Source organism: Poecilia formosa, unplaced genomic scaffold (genome assembly GCF_000485575.1).
Source record: "Poecilia formosa unplaced genomic scaffold, Poecilia_formosa-5.1.2 Scaffold419, whole genome shotgun sequence".
Lineage (NCBI taxonomy): Eukaryota > Metazoa > Chordata > Actinopteri > Cyprinodontiformes > Poeciliidae > Poecilia > Poecilia formosa.
The window spans coordinates 42,058-60,307 of NW_006800358.1; the positions used below are offsets into that span (position 1 = coordinate 42,058).

The 18,250-nt window shown below is 38.3% G+C and overlaps 1 long non-coding RNA gene across 2 annotated transcripts in view; it reads left to right on the forward strand.

Annotated features, from left to right (window-relative positions):
- LOC103155241 (uncharacterized) overlaps positions 1–18,250 on the forward strand; it is a 44,291-nt gene that overhangs the window by 11,290 nt on the left and 14,751 nt on the right. Inside the window, exons 1-2 of one of the 2 annotated variants that reach the window (XR_001659397.1) lie at positions 11,555–11,573; positions 13,493–13,553. This is a non-coding gene — a long non-coding RNA (uncharacterized LOC103155241). Of the gene's footprint in view, positions 1–11,554; positions 11,574–13,492; positions 13,554–18,250 lie in introns of those variants that run through there. The other variant, XR_001659398.1, reaches the window with a different exon arrangement.

The following is an 18,250-nucleotide window of genomic DNA, read 5'->3' on the forward strand; positions in this document are numbered from 1 at the left end:
TCAGCGCTGCAGCATTTGATTGTAAATAAGAGAGGAGTCAGTTCACACGCCGATCAGGTGACTGCCGGGAACAAGTGAGCCATTTGAATCAGGTGGCTATCGCCCTATCTGAGAGATCAGAGCCCTGTCACCCACACACACACACACACACACACACACACATGCAGACGAGTGAAATGACATGTCCCTCCCTGCTGGCTGTATGGGCAGAAAAGAGTGGCTGGATGAGATTTCACTGTCTCACGTTGGGAGAGGAACCAAGAAGGAAGGAAAGGAGATGGCGTAACACCTGGGAGTGTTTCCTCATCTGCTCAGCTTACTTCAGTGCTTTGGCAGTAAAAAGTAAATTAAAAGTAAAAAAAATATTAATTTTACAGTTTTAGAGTTCAAGGATGTATTAAAAACTGAAATTACTGAATAACTAATATTAATGAACCTCAAAACTGGTGCAAAAACAGAATTATTCATGTATAAGGAAGTTAACTCGGTTAATTTTTATTGATTCTTGAATAAAATTATGAATAATGGACCAAATAAAATTACAAGAATAAAGTTGAAGTAATTTGAGAATAAAGTTGTATGAGAATAAATTATAAAAAAATAAAGTTATATGGGAATAAAGTTGAAATAACATGAGAGTGAAGTTAGTATTACGATTTTATTACAATTTTATTTTCTGAATTTTATTTTGACCTTACTCTCATAACATTATGATTTTAATTTCAGAATATTTTGACTTTATTCTGGAAATATTCTGATTTTATTCTTGTATTATTTTGACTTTACTCATAATTTAATTTTTTTTTATTCTAATAAACATTTTGGTATGGCTCTAATACTCCATTATATTTAATAAAACCAATCAGATTCTCAGTATTTTCAGCGCAGCTCAGAGGAACAGATGCTGGGACTGTAAACTCCATCAGACCAGAGGCAGCGCCACAGTTTATCCCCCCGTCACATTAAAGCGCTGTGAAAAATGGCTCAGATAAATTGTTAGAGACACACACACACCCCACGTTCACACACCAGCATGAATTTTTTATGCCCTGCCTTGACAATGACCCCCAGGGGAGATGATGATGTGGAACAGCTGCTGCTTGTTCGTATTGATTAAATGACATCCAGGATCACTTACCGATTTACCGACTGACGGCGCTTAGTCGCCCTGAGGGAGGTTAGCCGCCTGTTAGCCTGGCCCGTTAGAACAGCCCGCTAGCCAGGCCAGCGGGCTGTTCCAGGGCCCGTTAGAACAGCCCGCTAGTCTGGCCAGTTAGCCTGGCCCATTAGCCTGGCCCATTAGCACGGCCCGATAGCCTGGCCCGCTAGAACGACCCGTTAGCCTGGCCAGTTAGCCTGGCCCATTAGCACGGCCCGTTAGCCTGTCCCGATAGCCTGGCCCGATAGCCTGGCCCGTTAGCACGGCCCGTTAGCCTGGCCAGTTAGCCTGTCCCGTTAGCCTGGCCAGTTAGCCTGGCCCATTAGCACGGCCCGTTAGCCTGTCCCGATAGCCTGGCCAGTTAGCCTGGCCCGATAGCCTGGCCCATTAGCACGGCCCGTTAGCCTGGCCCGTTAGCACGGCCCATTAGCACGGCCCGTTAGCCTGGCCCGTTAGCCGCTTTGATGCCACACTATCCACAAGATTATCATGTTCAGACTGTAAAGGTAATCTGGTTTAAAACTTGTGTTACAGTGGATTTCTAAAGCTTTTATTGACTACAGTTGGACGACATCAACTTAAAGTTTCATCATGATATTTTGTGGCACTATTTTGGTAAAAGTAACATTAAGAAGTATTTATTATTACGTTTTTTTAGATAATTATGTGGCTGTGACTGCATGAAGTAGCAATCATTTCCCCACAAACACAAATTCACCTCTTCTGGACCACAGGTACATGAAGAAGTTTGATTTATGTCACTAAACTGCAAATTTTCAAATCTGTGATACCAAACAGTGGAAAACAGTAAAATTATCAATCCCAACAATTTAGTTTCAAACACTAATAACTGGAATTTATTGAGAATGATTTTTAAAAAATATATTTTTATTAGGAGGGAAAGAGACATTACAAGCAAAATTTTAACTATTAATGACATAGTACGCATATGGTAAACAACTTCTTTGTGGCATCGATAGAAAAGAACAAAACACAGCTACAGAAGAGGTAAAAAGTATATAGATGAAAAAAGGCATACAATTTACCTCCTATGAGTATTTTTCTTTTTCTAATGACTGAACAAGACACAGCATGTTCAAACCTAATGAAGAAAAAATAAATTAATTAATGAAAAGAGGGAAAGGAGGCAAAAAGAAGAAAAAACAAGAAAAAGAAATAAGTAAATAAATAAAAATAAATAAATAAATGAATAAAAATAAGGAAAGGAGAACGATAAATCGAAATTCTTGTCATTATGATACAATAAATGCCAAACTCTGCTTTATAAACCTTCACATTCTTTCAGATTGTGACAAACATCATCACTACTGGGGTTTTCAACACTAAAGCTACAAAAACAAGACCTTTATTGTGAAGAGGAAGAAAAATGGATGCATGGTTGTTATTCTGTAAACACTGAAAGCTTTTGGTTCTGAAAAGTAGTTCAAGCTCATCGAGTCTTTAACAGAAACTCAACATTTAGATTTCAGTTTATGTGTTTAGATCTTATCATTTTTTTCCTGCCAGAGTAAAAACCTGAGAGCGATTTACTCAGGGTTGCCAGGTCTGACTGACACAAAGTAAAACCCTCACACCTACTGACTCTTCACTAACCAATGACTATTAATTATGAATGATATCACATGCAGCAGATTATAGATATTTTAAAATAAATGAACTAATAAAATAAGTGCAAGGAGATGGTATTTTATTTAAAAAGTATTTTAATAGAATTTTTCTATGAAAACTTTTTAAAAACCTGCTAAGAGTTGCAGAAAGAAGCCCAGAATAGTTTTTTTTTTTTTCAGCCCAATTCCTTCAAAAAAGGTCCAGCTGGGAGCAAATCCACCTAATCTGGCAACACTGATGATGCTGGTGACAACCTGCGGTGATTTTTAAACAATTTAGACCAATTTTAATTTAATCTGACCAGAGTTACTTGTTGTATTTGCTACATGATTTATGGAAAAATACACATAAAATTTATTTATCTTCCTTTTAGCAGTAACTTCATCAGGGGCCATAAGAAATTAATCCAAGGGCCACAAATGCCCCCCATACCACACTTTGGACCCCCCGAGCTACAGGGAGGCTGTAGGAAGAGTTTAGACTTTACAACAAAAGAAGAGAAAATAAACTTTAATAGTTATTATTCACTGTATTAGAGGTTCAGGTAAAAGATAAATACATGTTAAAGAAAAAGTAAATAAATACAAAAAGTTAACATGAAGAACATTTCCAGGATCAGAGGACTGATGTCTCAGCAACATCTAGAAACTCCTCCAGGCGTTTATCTTTAGTCGCATTGATTACAGCAGCAGCGTCTTCACAGGTCTGAGTAGAAAATCCTCCAGCTGATCCAGAACGCTGCTGCTGGAGTTCTGACTAAAACCAGGAGGTCAGAGCACATCACCCAGTTCTACAGCGAGAGAGTAAACTTTAAAATACTGTTAGTTTATAAATCACCAAAATACATTAAAGACCTGCTGTTGTCATAGCAACCCTACAGACCTCTCAGGTTCTGATTCTGGTTCTGCTCTGCATCCCGAACCAGAACCAAACATGGAGAAGCACCTTTCAGCTTCTGTGCAACACAAATCTAGAACAAACTTCCAGAAAACTGCAAAACAGCCGAAACACTGAGTTCCTTTAAATCTAGACTAAAAACCCAGATGATAGATTTGATTTTGATTAATAATCAATGAAATATTCAACATTCTGATGTGTGAATGGAGGCATTTGGAAAAATGTTTCAACTGCTGATTTTAGTGTTTTTATGATGTAAAGCACTTTGAACTGCATTCTTGCTGAAATGTGCTACACAGCTAAACTTGATTGATTGATTGATTGATTGATTGATTGATTGATTGATTGATTGATTGATTGATTGATTGATTGATTGATTAGTCAGTGTGTTAATGGGAGGGAAAGCTTCCACTGGTCATGCTGGTCTAATAAGGCTGAATACCAGACTGGGAATAATCTCCCAGTAAACTGTCTACTCATGGAAAACGCAGAGATGCAACAGCAGCAACTCTCGCTTTCTGCCCGTCTGTCGCCCCCACCCCTCCACACCGCTCCCATTCTCTCTCTCTTTCCCCTCTCTCGCCCTCCTTCCTCCTCCCGCCTCCTCTTCCTCGCTCCTTGTCTCGTCTCAGTAAGTAGGATAAGGCTTGGAGAGCTCTGTCGTCGTGGAAACTGCCAAAAGTATTCAGTTTGAAGTTTGAGGAGGTCAGTTTGCGGGTCAGAACAACTCCCCCTACACAAAACACACACACACACACACACACACACACACACACACACACACACACGGGCAGGGCTGGAGACGGAGCAGGGGTGCAGCGGGGACCCATGTGGCCCCGGACCGACCCATGTGGCCCTGGACCGTCTTACAGCAGTGTTTGGGAGGGGAGCTGGGGTTTTTGGAGGGCCAGGGGCCGCAGAAAATCTCTGCTTGTGGTGCCAGAAGTTTTCAGATCCGTCGGCTTGAAATGAAGCTGATTATGAGTGAAATCGGGACGTTGCTGCATTTGGGTTTATAGCAGTCCAGCAGCTCTAATGGTTTCCCTCCTTTAGTCTGGTGATTAATTTGCTTCACTGAGACGTCACACACCTCCAGTCGCGTTTCCAGTGACCACAAAATTATTTAGATTGAAATTATGAAAATAAAACATTTCTAGGTTGAGGTGATTTTTTTAGTCTTATTGAAATTTATTTATTTTGTAAAACTATGATGGAAACACTTGATCAACAACAGGATGTTACTACTGCCAGAAACAATGAAGAAACCGACAGGAAGTGATAGGAAGATGATGGTGCTGCATGTTTTTTAATGGCACATCGCATTAACAAACTTATTCACATGTGATTTTAATTGAGTTTCTTATTTAATGGAAATACAACAATTATGAAATTGTGGGGTTTTTTTTTACATTAATGGAATATCAACAAAGTTTAGTGCACGTTTTTATGGAAACTTAGCTTCTGATGGACAAGTTTGTCATTTTTAGTTTCATGTAAAGAAACTAGAACTTATTAGGTAATTAAACTAATGATGTTAAAACTGTATTTTATTAATGAATTTTGAGTTTCTGATTTCTTAAACCTTGAAAAGTTGCTTTTGCACTTTCATCCAAAATATACAAACTATTTGAACAATAAATGAAATTAGAAATCTGAATGTTCTGACATGAAACTGCTGACACGGATTCAGACAGAAAGCTCATCAAACCCAGTGTGTGATTTTAGTTTTGATATTGTAACTTTTTGTGCTGTGATTAATGAACTTCTGTAGTTTTCCTGGCTGTAGAAACGGCTGCAGGTGTGAAGTTTGGTTTCATCCCCTCATTTAAAACTAAACTCATATATCATCATTTTGATTTGTGACCAAATTTACTCAAAGGATTTACTGAAAATGATTTTCAAATATCGGCTTAAAGAGGGAGGAACATAAAAACGTTTAGTTTAAAAATGATTTAATTTCATAACTTTATAATTCTCTTTCTGTTTTGGCTGTGATGTAAATGTTTTCAGTCAGTTGGCGGCTGAAGCCCAGCAGGTGGTTCACCAAATCCAGCATAACCCCCGACAATCCCGTCAGCCAATCAGCACGCAGCCCGGCCCGCTGCCGACAAAACCCTGTGTGTGTGTGTGTGTGTGTGTGTGTGTGTGTGTGTGTGTGTGTGTGTGTGTGTGTGTGTGTGTGCATTAGTGAGAGTGAAGCATTGTTATTGAAAGTTTAAAAACACAGTTATGAGCTCTGTGATTCCATCTGTTAGTTTCTCACCAGAAACTCGCTTTAAAAGACGTTTTGTTTGGAGGTTTTTATGATCCTTGAATATGTTATAATTTATTCTGGAAATACAGTAAGGAGAAGCAGGTTAGACAAAAAAGTGGAGCTAAACTACAAAATCTTTATAAAGTATGTCATGGTTGACCAATGCACTTCAAAAACACAAAATCTCACCAAATATTTTTATCTTGTTTCCAGAGAGAATATCTTTAAATAAAACTAAATTAACTTACATACAAGTAACTTTTAGGGAAAATACAGGAGTTTATTTTGAGTCAATGATAATATTGATGAAAAAGTTCTAGTTACACCAGCAGATTATAACAAAACATTTGAAAACTGTAAGCAGATTGAGACGATCCCACGACTGAAATGGGGTCAAAGGTCATTGTAAAATAGCAAAAAGTACCTCAAGTCAAAACGTGACTCAGCTAAATAAAACGCAGGAATTGGATTTATGAAGCTCAGCTGAAGTAGAAATGTGAGCTTAAAACGCATCTCTGTTCAGTTAAGAGTGAAAACTGTTAAAAAAAAAGTTATAAATTGTAAATAAGATTTCTCTAAAAATTAACTTATGCGTTTCTGTTAGCCAGTATAAAGGAATACCATCAGGCTAGCGTGCTAACCACTCTCTGAGCTGATTCATTTTTTTATTTGTCTTTTGGTAATTATTGAAACAAGAACTTCAGAAAACGTTTTACAAACAAAGTTGTGTAAAAATGTGAATGAGGAGCGGCGGCGTGACTGAACCATCGTCAGCTCTGATTGGCTCTGAGTGGCTCCGAGTGCCGCGTCCATCCCGCCGTTTTCCAGGGAGCTTAGCAGCATGTGTGTGTGTGTGCGTGCGTGCGTGTGTGTGTGTGTGTGTGTGTGTGTGTGTGTGTGTGCCTTTCTGAGTGCAGAGATGTGTTTGCAGAGCCACATCAAGCCCCTGTATGCCCTGGAAAGTACAAACACATACAAGGGCATGAAGACGGATGAGAGGTTTTGAGTCTCCATTCAGCCAGGGGATGAGGGTCGAACCTGCAGCTGCTCCGCTGAAGTGTCCTTGAGCAAGATGCTGTATTTCTATATGCCAAAATGACAGGAAGTGTTGAATAACATGATTAAAGCAAAGCTGCTTTCATTTGGACCATAAAGAAATCGCACCTTCTCAAAATGCTGGAACGTCAGCTGCACTCTGTGTACGTTTCCATTTAAGTGCATTTCTGGTCAATCTGGAGTTTTAACATGAACAATAATGAACAGAAGGAAATATTTTAGTTTTTTCCACCTATTTATTCATCACAACATGGATATGAATCAATCAGTCATACTTTGCTAAGAAACATGCATACAAAAGATCGAGCTAAGTAGAAAGCTCAATCAAAATATTGGTAAAATGAGGCTTAAAGTTCAGATATAAATCAGTTAATCAATCAATCAAAAGGATTGGGAACTAAATGCAATATTGTAGATTATCGAGCACAAACGAGAGAGGCGACTTTAATTCATCTATTTCTAATTTCATGAAACAAAAACATTTATTGTACTTTTGTTGTGAAGCAGATACCTGTTAAGTTAAGTAATGGGAGAAAAAAAAATAAATATGTTGCAAATTAGCGACATTAGGCATATTTAGACAATAGTGTTTTAACCAATTATCCTCAGGTATTTCAATTATTATATCAGCGTTGCTAACAGGGTTTTAAGCTAAAAAGACAGAAATAAAAAAGACTGAGCCAAGTAGAAAACACAATCAAAACATCAGTAATAATATGAGGCTTAAAGTTCAGATATAAATCAATTAATCAATCAATCTAAAGGTTTACAAACTGTAAAAGCAATGTTGTAATTTAGCACAAACTGGAGGTTCAAATGTTCAAAAGAAACAAAATGGTTGTCTAATCTACACAGCAGCCAAGATTACAACAAACTACCAGCTGATATTCCCACATGTTTACATTTATAATAATAAATCAAACTTTTATGACTAGAAATTTATCACAACAAATTATAAACGATGCCATAATTCCCTTAGTGGACACTTTGAGGTCAAATGTTTAACTTTGAGGATGATTGGAGAAACAAGGTCAAAATGAGGTTTTGTGTTGATGACATATAAAAACGAGTAGTAATCATTATAAGAGTTAAAAATGGCCCCGTTTCCTGTTGGCTGAGAGGAAATGTGTGCGACTGGCCCCGCCTCTCGCCGGCCTGCATGCATACCAACGGAAAAGCTCTGGGTTAATATTTAACCAGGTTATGTAAAGACGGCAGATTATGAGCAAACAGTTTCATGGCTCACATGTACGACAGAAACGCCATGAACTCAAATTACAATGAAATACTTTAAAAATAACATTTTCCCTCCAGGAGATGGATCCGTCTTCAGTCATTAAAAGATGAATATTTCTTTAGTTTTCTGAAGGTCGTTTAAAGTTTTTCTGTCGACATTAATTACTTTTTCAGTTCCAGTTATTACACCTTGATTTTTCTCGTCTATTTCTTTAACAGAATAAAAGAAACTTTGAAATAAGAGTAAAAATTTTTGTGCCATTTAAGTACGAGTTAAACTCAACTTTTTTTATCATCAGTATAAAATACTGAAATACTAGAAGAAGATTTGAATCCAGTTAAAATCAAAAATTCATCAACAGGTTGTAGAAAAAATCAATAGTTTCTTCTTTTCATTGAAATTTAGCTCCAAACTTCAGTTTCACTGAAGGTTTTAATATGAATTTCTACTTAGAAATGATAATTATCATTTAACAAACTGGAAAAATCCTGTTAATTATTAACAAAAGCTGCAGTTTTGACTTGGAAAGTCTGAAGTCCAGATTTTATTTGAAACTGTTGTAAAAATTATTTTTCATCTCTTTAAATTATTAAAATACTATTTTTAAATTCATGGGAAGGAGAACCAATCTGTCTGAAGTAGATCTATAAACTCAGATTGGGGAAACTTTCCTTCTTCAAGACAAACACACTTTCATTGCTTTTTGACGTGAAACAGATTATATTGAGAAATCAAACTTGAATTAAATTTATAACTCTGAAACACAGTTTGTTTTTTGAATGTTTATTTGCAATTACAAAAGCAGGAATCTTTAATTTTCCCAAAAATATTTCTAAAATCTCATCTTATTGTTTTTAACTCTGACGGTTTATTATTTCTCGTTGGTTGAACAAGAGAAAATAAACAATACAAGGTTGTGATGAAAAACTTTCAACAATAATTTACTTTGAGCAAAACTCTAAATTTTAAAACATTCATGTTTTTTTTTCAGTTTCATTTCATGGTTACCATCCTCTCCCCTTCATGTTTTCTCTCAACTGCAAAAAGTCATTATTGAGAGTTAAAAACAATAGTTTCTTATAAACAGTAAAAAATGACGGGCCACCGTGCGATTATTTAGAAAGCTGATTTAAACACTCGCTGGTTTCTGCTTCCACTTAAAAACAATGTTTTAACATTCAGTTTTCCACCAAATGAAGGTAAAAACTGCTGTGAATAATTATCTGAATCATTTAAGCTATATTATTGTCTAAGTTATAAAAAAATACATTTTTGAATGAAAATCTTTGCTTATTCCTTCAAATATTCGTGAATGAATCAGAAATCTTTGAAATGACTGAATTTTTTAAACTGAGGTCCTAAATGTGTTCAGTGGAAGTGGCTGAGCGTCTTTGTGGCTCCTGGACGACTTTAAACTTTAAAGTTTCAGCAAAACCCAAATATAGACAGAACCGCCTGCTAGCCGAGCGAACCAGCTTCATGATGGCTGTTAGAAAAAGAGAGCTGGGCTTTTTTTGGCCTAGTTGGCATTACTGGTACCATGTGCCACAGAGTGTGTGTGTGTGTTGCTGTTTTGTATAGAAAGTGCTGTGTGCAGGGGAACGGGGATTTGGTGCCATCAGCACGGTGATGTCAGCACCCGGGAACAAACAAAGCCCGACTCCAAACCCGCTCCCAGCTCTCCCTGCTACCCACAATCCAGCTGGAAATGATGGGGCCCGACTCTGGGGGCCCTCTGCTGTTAAAACACACACACACACACACAAACACACACACACATGTTGGTGTTGCTATCTTTGTGGGGACTTTCCATTGACTTCCATTCATTTCTACAGCCTAAACCTTACCTTTACCCTTTTCCTAACCCTAACCATCACATACCTAACCCTAACCAAAACTCAATTCATACCTTAGCCCTAACTCTGACCCCTGACCCAAAAACAGGGTTTCCCCTTGTGGGGACCAGGCTGCAAAACATCATCGCTGGAAGTTTCCATCACTGCTTCTCTGATTAACCCTCTGTATGTCTGGGGATGTTTTTATACATCCAGAAGCACAGGGATGGATCTCTGTGCTTCTGCATCTTCTGTTGATTTGAGTTTAATTTGCTGAAAGTTTGAAACTTAACTTTTATATGAAGAAGAAACTATGAACCTTCAGAGCAACATAAAGACGGTTAAAAAGCTGGCCTTTTATCACCTGAGGAACATTTCCAGGTTTAGAGGACTGATGTCACAGTAAGCAGGGTTGTCCAAAGTGGCCTGGGGGCCATTTGTGGCCCTTGAAACTGTTTCATGGCTGCAGTTAAAGAATGGGTCTGACCAAAACAAATCAATCAGCTGATCCAGAACGCTGCTGCTGGAGTTCTAACTAAAACCAGGAAGTCAGAGCACATCACCCAGTTCTACAGCGAGAGAATAAACTTTAAAATACTGTTAGTTTATAAATCACTGAACAAATCTGGAACAAAAACCTGAAAAATAGTCGAAACACTGCCAGGATCTGAACCAACTGGGTTCTGGACCAGCCGGGATCTGGACCAGTCAGGATCTGGACCAGCCGGGTTCTGGACCAGCCGGGATCTGGACCAGCCGGGTTCTGGACCAGTCGGGATCTGAACCAGCCGGGATCTGAACCAGCCGGGTTCTGGACCAGTCGGGATCTGAACCAGCCGGGATCTGGACCAGCCGGGATCTGGACCATGTCTGTCTGGAGTTCCAGTGAAGTTAGCAACAAATCAGCAGCTCACAGGAACAAAGACTCTGTGACTCAGACACTGCAGGGAACCTTACAGATGTTACATTTACTGGAGTAACTTTATGGAAAGATTTTACTTTTAGGAGTTTATTACATATCACTTACTACTTCAGTAAGTAGAAAGTGATACTTCTTGAAGTAGTGATACTTACTTCAGTATCACTACTCTTACTTGAGTAACATTTCTGGATTCTCTACTAACTGTGATTAACTTCACTGAATCAAAAACAAATAATTTTAACAAAAAAATTCACCAGACAAAGACGCTGACAGTTTGTGTCAAAGTGAGACCTCTTGTTCGTACACCATCTTTGTTGCTCTGATGTTGCTGGAGTCCGTTGCGCCATTTGAAAGTCAAATACTGTAAACATGTAACGTTTTGTGGCATCAGAAGGCCTCAGTCTGTCTCATCCAGCAGGCACACGCTTTGCAAACAGCTCAGGACATTTCTGTCCTCACGGTGCGGCGAACTTCATCCTAACAGTTATCAGGATAAGCCAGCTGGAAAAAAGACAGTGGGGAGGAAGAATAGGAAAAATGCTTCAGAAATGTAAAGATTTGATTTGTTGTCGCTCATTTTGAAGGTTAGTCAGTTTCATAAAAGGTTTAATGCTCTTAAAGTCAACTGTTTGTTTGCTTTGTGCATTTGTCACATTTTTTGCTTATTCTAGTGTTAATAGTTTAAATATTTCCACTCCTGGAGCGGTTTATAAGCAAAGAGTAACTGATTTAGACTTTTAAAACTACTCAAGTAACTGATCAAATTATGAATCATTTAATATTTAAAAATTACATCATCAGACGGGACAAAATATACAGTTAAGATAAAAAGTGATTATTTGTTTCTGATAGTTTTCAGTTGACTTATTGTATTGATCTGAATCCGTTCTCTGCAGCTGATCTCCTGTAGATTAATCCCAACTCAGATCAACAGACGTCCTTAAACCTCATGTTCTCTTGGCTTTCCCACTTTTAAACGTGGCTAATGAAACAGATAATGTGATACATTATATTTATTCATAAAGTTCACAGGAAGTCATGAACTTTAAATTCATCAACATTCAGATTATATTAAAAAAATAAACCATAAGTTGCTCTAAATCCTTTTTATACAAATAATTATTTGTGTTTTTCCCCAATCAGTAAATTTACTCAATAAGTGTTAGATTTTTGCAAAATACATCTTTACTTTTCAATCAGTTTTTATAATTGAACATTAAATGAACTTTCTGCATTTATCAAATGGTTGCTGTTAAACTATAAACTCATAAACGATCCGTCGTTTCTGCTCGTCTCTCTGCTTTAAACGCCTTTATGTCGCTGCGTTTGAGTTTCTGTTTATTTCTGTAAATTTTTCATTTTATTTTGGGGCAGCGAAGTGGGGGTGGCTGGGTAGTGAGGTCCTGCAAACTGTTCAGATGATTTACAGGAGGCCGAGGCTCAGTCTGTGTTTCCACTGCAGCTCTGCGTCTGTAAGGAGAATTTTCAGACGGTTTCCCGTAGTTTAGCCGAATGTTTACATAAATTCAAGCCTCAGCCTCAACTTTCTGCAGAGAAACTTTGCCACAGTTCATGCGGGGAGGGAAGGAGTCAGCAAGTTACTCGCCCTGAACTGTATTTGTTGCCTGGTAACACAACCTTGGATCAGGAAACACTGGGAGCCGTTGTGAGCGAACAAAGATTCACAACGATCTCTGACCTTTTAGTCTCAGCAGCTTTTCACCAAGGCCGAGTGTTTTATAAATCCGTCTCCTATCTGTGAATTCACCCACAGCTTCGCTGATAAATACCGCAGAAACGCGCTTTGTGTGCTGATCACGCCTCAGAAATAAATGTACAGGTGGCAATCAGGGCTTCCTGTTTGTCTCTATGCTGCTGCAGATTATTCAGAGTTTCAGCAAAATCTTCCTCATTTGGATAAAAGAACCAAACTGGGTACAGATGCTGCAGGGTCTCTGCCTTTTGGGGGAAAAAGAGGAAAATTCAACAGGACATTTTTTCAAGGAATATTTATGTTTCCACTGAATTTGCTAATATTTATCACAGATTAATACTTTTGGTGTCAAATCAGACACAACTGTACCCACAGGAATCAGATTTACTGTGTTTTTTCACAAGATGGCCACCATGGTTGATAATAATGTTTTGCCAGTTAAATGAATCATTTTAAACCAGAGGATTCATATTTATTTTCACGATATTTTTCACTTGTTTTAGGTCAATACTGATGAAAAGTCCCAGTTTCACTGGCAGATTTTCACTTATAACAAGATGTTTTTCCCACATTATACATGAAAATCTGCCAGTGAAACTAGAAAGTTTCATCAATACTGACCTAAAACAAGATACTACGTCTGGATGAAAAGTTACTTAGAAGTTAGTTTTGTCTTATTTTAAGTGAACTAAGAAACTTGACCAAAACATTTGGTAATACTTTGAGTTTGGATTCAAATTCATGAGTCAGTTTCTCACTTTGCATTTGTTTGTCTTTATTCTTTTCCAGTTACGTAACATGAGATTAAAGACACGCCCCGGCTGAACCAGACGGCAGAAACTGGGACCAGGTAGGTGCATCACACACACACACACGCACGCACGCACACACACACGCGCGCACACACACACACACACACAGCAGCGTTTGCGCCCAGCCTCCGCTGCGCTGCGTGGCTCGGTGTTTATGAAGTCAGACGGTTGGAAGAAGGCCAGGCTTTGTTCCAACCAGCTGGACGGTCATTCCCAGAGAGAATCTCTTCCTTCTGGCTGTGATGAACGAGGAACAGGAGCATCGCCAACATGGATCCTCTTCCTGCTACAAGCGTCTTCATCATCCTCTTCATCTTCTGGCTTTTCTCAGCAGACTGAGTGGACAAATGTCCAATCAGGATTTTAAAATGTAACGCCTTGTAAAATGACCTTTGACCTTTTCATATGTTCGCCTTATTATCACAAAACTCATTGTATTTTGCTCCGTTTGTCGTCTTCTAACTCAGCTAAAGCATCCCCACAGCATGATGCTGCCATCGCCTTACATTACACAATGTGTGCTGGTTTTCCAGCATGCAGTCTTTCAGTCTCATCTGACCACAGATCAGAAGGGATTTTTTTTTTGGTTATATTGGTTTGAAAAGGGTTAATACTGAAGAGGATGAGGGCAACTGGGGAAAAACTCATTCTGACTTTTTCTCATAATTTTGACTTCAATCTTCTGAGATCAAAAGTCACAATTATGAGAAAAAACCCTCAGAATTCAGTCATTAAAGTCAGATTATTATGTTTTTAGTGTGAGTAATCCTCTTCCACAGTGAAACACACATATCTGCCACCTTTTTAATTCTAGCACATGCTAGTAAAACACTCTGAACTTTGTGCTGGTAATTTGACAAAATTGAGAAAAAGTTCAAAGGTTATGGAGCCACTGTAAACGTCCAGGCCAGGAGGAATGTGTCGACTTGCTGTCAACTATTTGCTGCTTTGTCATGAGGCCACAGAGCGCTAAAACACGTAAAGTTGTGTGTTTCACACCTCGCGGCCCCCGCCCTCCTTCCTCCTGGCCCAGTAGCAGCCGGGCCAGCGGTCCTGCAGCTGTGACCAGAACAATAGCATTCCTCGGGTTTTAAACGCCTGGCACTTAGATTCCTAACAGCAGATTCCTGACGGGGGAAGCCGGGGCGTTGCTATGGGCCGCCTTGTGAGGAGACGTACAGCTGTAAAGCGCTCTGTGATTTGGCTTTTTTATGAGTGGTGGGTGGGATTCCTGCTCATGTTCTTTATTTCTCAGATGTGGCATTTTCAGCACATTTACAGCAGTTTATTTTTAAGAGGCGTCCTGCTGCTCCGTCGTGTTGATGGAGGCACCTGTTAGGTCAACATGAGTCTGATGATCTGCTTCTTAGCACATGTGGAGCAGCAAACTGCACAGATGTGCTGGAAACGACACATGAGGTGTTAACAGACGAAACAAACCAGGTCGTGTTTATGGACTCACCTTCATACTGACAGAAATGACACAAAACAGCTTTTCTTAAAGCGGATCTATTATGCAAAAGTCACATATTGTTCTTTTTTCTACTTTTATCTGGGTCTCTACTGCTTATAAAAACAATGCAAGCGCTTATAAAAAAACTATCAGCCTGTTCTTTGGCAATAAGTTCATGTTTTTTGGTGTCTGGAAAATGAGCCGTTTCAAAACCTTCTAAATGTAACGGTACAAATGAGTAGGCAGGGACTCGTTACCTAGCAACCACAAGCTGTTACCAAGCAACTCAAGCAGAACTCGAGCTGACTTTACCGCTGTACAATGGCTGCTGGAAAAGACAAGAGTTTTGCTGTTGACTTACCAGAAACCACTTGCTGATTTCTGGGTGGTTGTGCAGGAGGCTCCTCTTCTGCTTTTCAAAGCTGTATGGTTGTATAATTACGCATCTGTTCGCAGCCATTTCCACGTGCGAGTGTAAACTGTGAGGTGCGGCTGCCATATTAAGAAAATAAAAATATTAAGAATACAGTCATAAATTATGAGAACCGTACATCTTTGAGTTGTATATGAATTTTTTTTCTCTGAATATTTAGACTTTATTCTTGAAACATATTTTTATTTCCTCATAAACTCAGTCATAGAAATCTCATCATCTAATTATTTGCTACAAAAGATGTAAAGAACATGTTTAATATCGTTCATAAACCTACCCTAACCCTATTAAGGATGTTTAGTATTGTAGCATTTATTGTGCTACATTCTCATTAGCATCTTCAAAAACCTAAAACATAGAAAACAGAAGTAGAAGCTGACACTGCAGGCCTCTCCACATGTGAGCCTTCTCTGGTGGTTTAAGTTCACACAGCCAAACTATCAGCATATCTGAAATAACCCCCAAAAATAACGATTCTCTCATTAACCACGCCTGTTTCACAATTTAAATATAAATGAATCTAATTTAGAAAACCTCGGGCGCGATGAAGGAGACTCATTTAGAGCCAATCTAAAATTAATGAGGGCATCTGGAGAGAGGGGCAGAGTGGCGAGGGGCCCTGTGTGGCTGAACAGATACCAGAGTTAACAAGCTACTGTACTTTAAAATCCCCATTCATTTTGAATTAGTACAGTGTTTTAAAGCTTTAATGTTAGCGCTAACAGGCTGCAGAGACGTTTCTGATGCGACTTCCAGCCTCTATTTAAGTTGTGATATAGCATTTCCTTCTATGCCTCTGTCTAGGACTGAAAGTTTAATCACAGTATGTTGTGGTCCTACATTGATGACAATAAAAGTGATTTAAAAAAACACCTAATTTATTAAGGTCACAGCAATTATTGCCCCACAAAACTTCTAGTTTCTGCATTTAATCATATTTTCTAATTTATTTGTACAGCTTTACTGAACAAACTGTGGGAAAAAGGTAAAATTAACAATAGGGACAGTTTTAGTTTTTTTTAACATTATTAATTGGAATTTACTGCAATAACAATAAATCAGAATCTTATCATGACAAGGAATGTATCGCGATACATGATAAACGATACGATAAATTCAAAAGCACAAAATCTTACCAAGTAATTTTGGCTTAGTTTCTATAAAATAAGACAAAACTAAATTATAATTAACTTTTCAGTAAGATAGGAGCTTGTTTTAAGTAAATAATTAATATTTATGAAAAAATACCAGTTCCAGTGGCAGATTATTCCACTTATAAACTGGGAAAATGTGAAGTAATCTACAGTGGAACTGGAACTTTTCATCAATTTTAATGAATTGTTCAGCTCCTGAAAAGTTACTTGTAAGTTAGTTTTGTTTTGTTTCAAATGTATTAAGAAACTAAACCAATAATATTTGGTAATATTTTTACCTGGCTGAGGAAGCCTTTTGTTTTATCATTTTTAAGTGAAAATGTTTCTCTGCTGATCAGAGTTTGTTGTTTAGATGCAGACTCTGTATCTTCCATCCGGACATTTCGCTCCTTCAGCTGCCTCCTGCAGACGCCAGCCGGCTCCCACAGCGACTGTTTGGTTTTGCGGGTTTAATTCCCGATGGGTTCGGGTCCGGAGTGATTAGGCTGAGCCCTAAAGGCCAGCAGGCTTGTCAGGTGTCTCCACACATTAACGTCGCTCTGCTCACAGCCTGAGCCGACAGCGCAGCCAGGGAGAGGGGGAACGGGAAGCCGAGGCATGATGGGAAACGCCTCGTTCGCTCGGGTTTCTACTGGATCTGATTTACAGAGATTTAGCTTTAGAGAGCCAGGAGGTTTCATTAGCTTTACACTGCGAAAACACAAAATCTTACCAAGTAAATTTGGTACTTTATAGCTCAAATATCTTAGTACACTTGAAATAAGACCAAATTAACTTACAAGTAACTTTAAGCAAGATAAATGAGCTTATTTTAAATAAATAATTCCCTTTTATAGATGAAAAAGTTCCAGTTTTATTGGTAGATTATTTTATTTATAACAGGAAAAATGTCATGTTAGAAGTGAAATAATCTGCCAGAGAAGCTAAAACCTTTTCATAATTTTTGAAGTTTTACTTTGAATAGCAAGACTTAGAAAACATTTTTAAATGTTTTCATGTAGTTTTCTTACTTGGAGTCATTTACTTACTTAGACCTGTCATTCTGGAGACACTGTCAAATAAATACAGCTGGTTTTTCAGAGTACAGGGGAATTAAGAATGATATTTTAATAAAGATCACTGCAAAAACTCAAAGTCTTGCAAAGTAATTTTGGTCTTTCTAGTACAAATACACTTTAAATAAGACAAAACTAGTAGATGACTTTTCAGCAAGACACAGGAACTTGTTTTAAGTTTCTTAAATGTTGATGAAAAAGTTCTGGTTTTATTAATTAAGGGGTTGATTTAAAACAATGTCTTATCTTGCAGAAAAGTTACGAATAAGTTTGTTTTGTCTTATTTCCAATGTACTAAGATTTGCACTAGAAACTAGACTAAAATTACTCGGTAGGATTTTGCAGTGTACAGCTGATTTTCAGGTGTAATTTTTACACTTTTCCTGATGACTCTGTAGTTCCTAAAAAGCGAGACTCGGGCGGATGCTGCCTCAACATTTTCGTTAGCCTTTAACCCTGAAAGCAGCTGAGTGTCAACACGGCTGACTTTTCCCTGCTGGATTCAAACAAACTGGCATTGTGTCGACGCACAAACAACTTCCTGCATGCAGACATCCAACTTGTTAGTGGGGAGGCAACTCCTCACCCCCGCTCAGTCCGACCCCAGAAAAGAAAAACTCTTCCTGCCTGTGACCTCCAA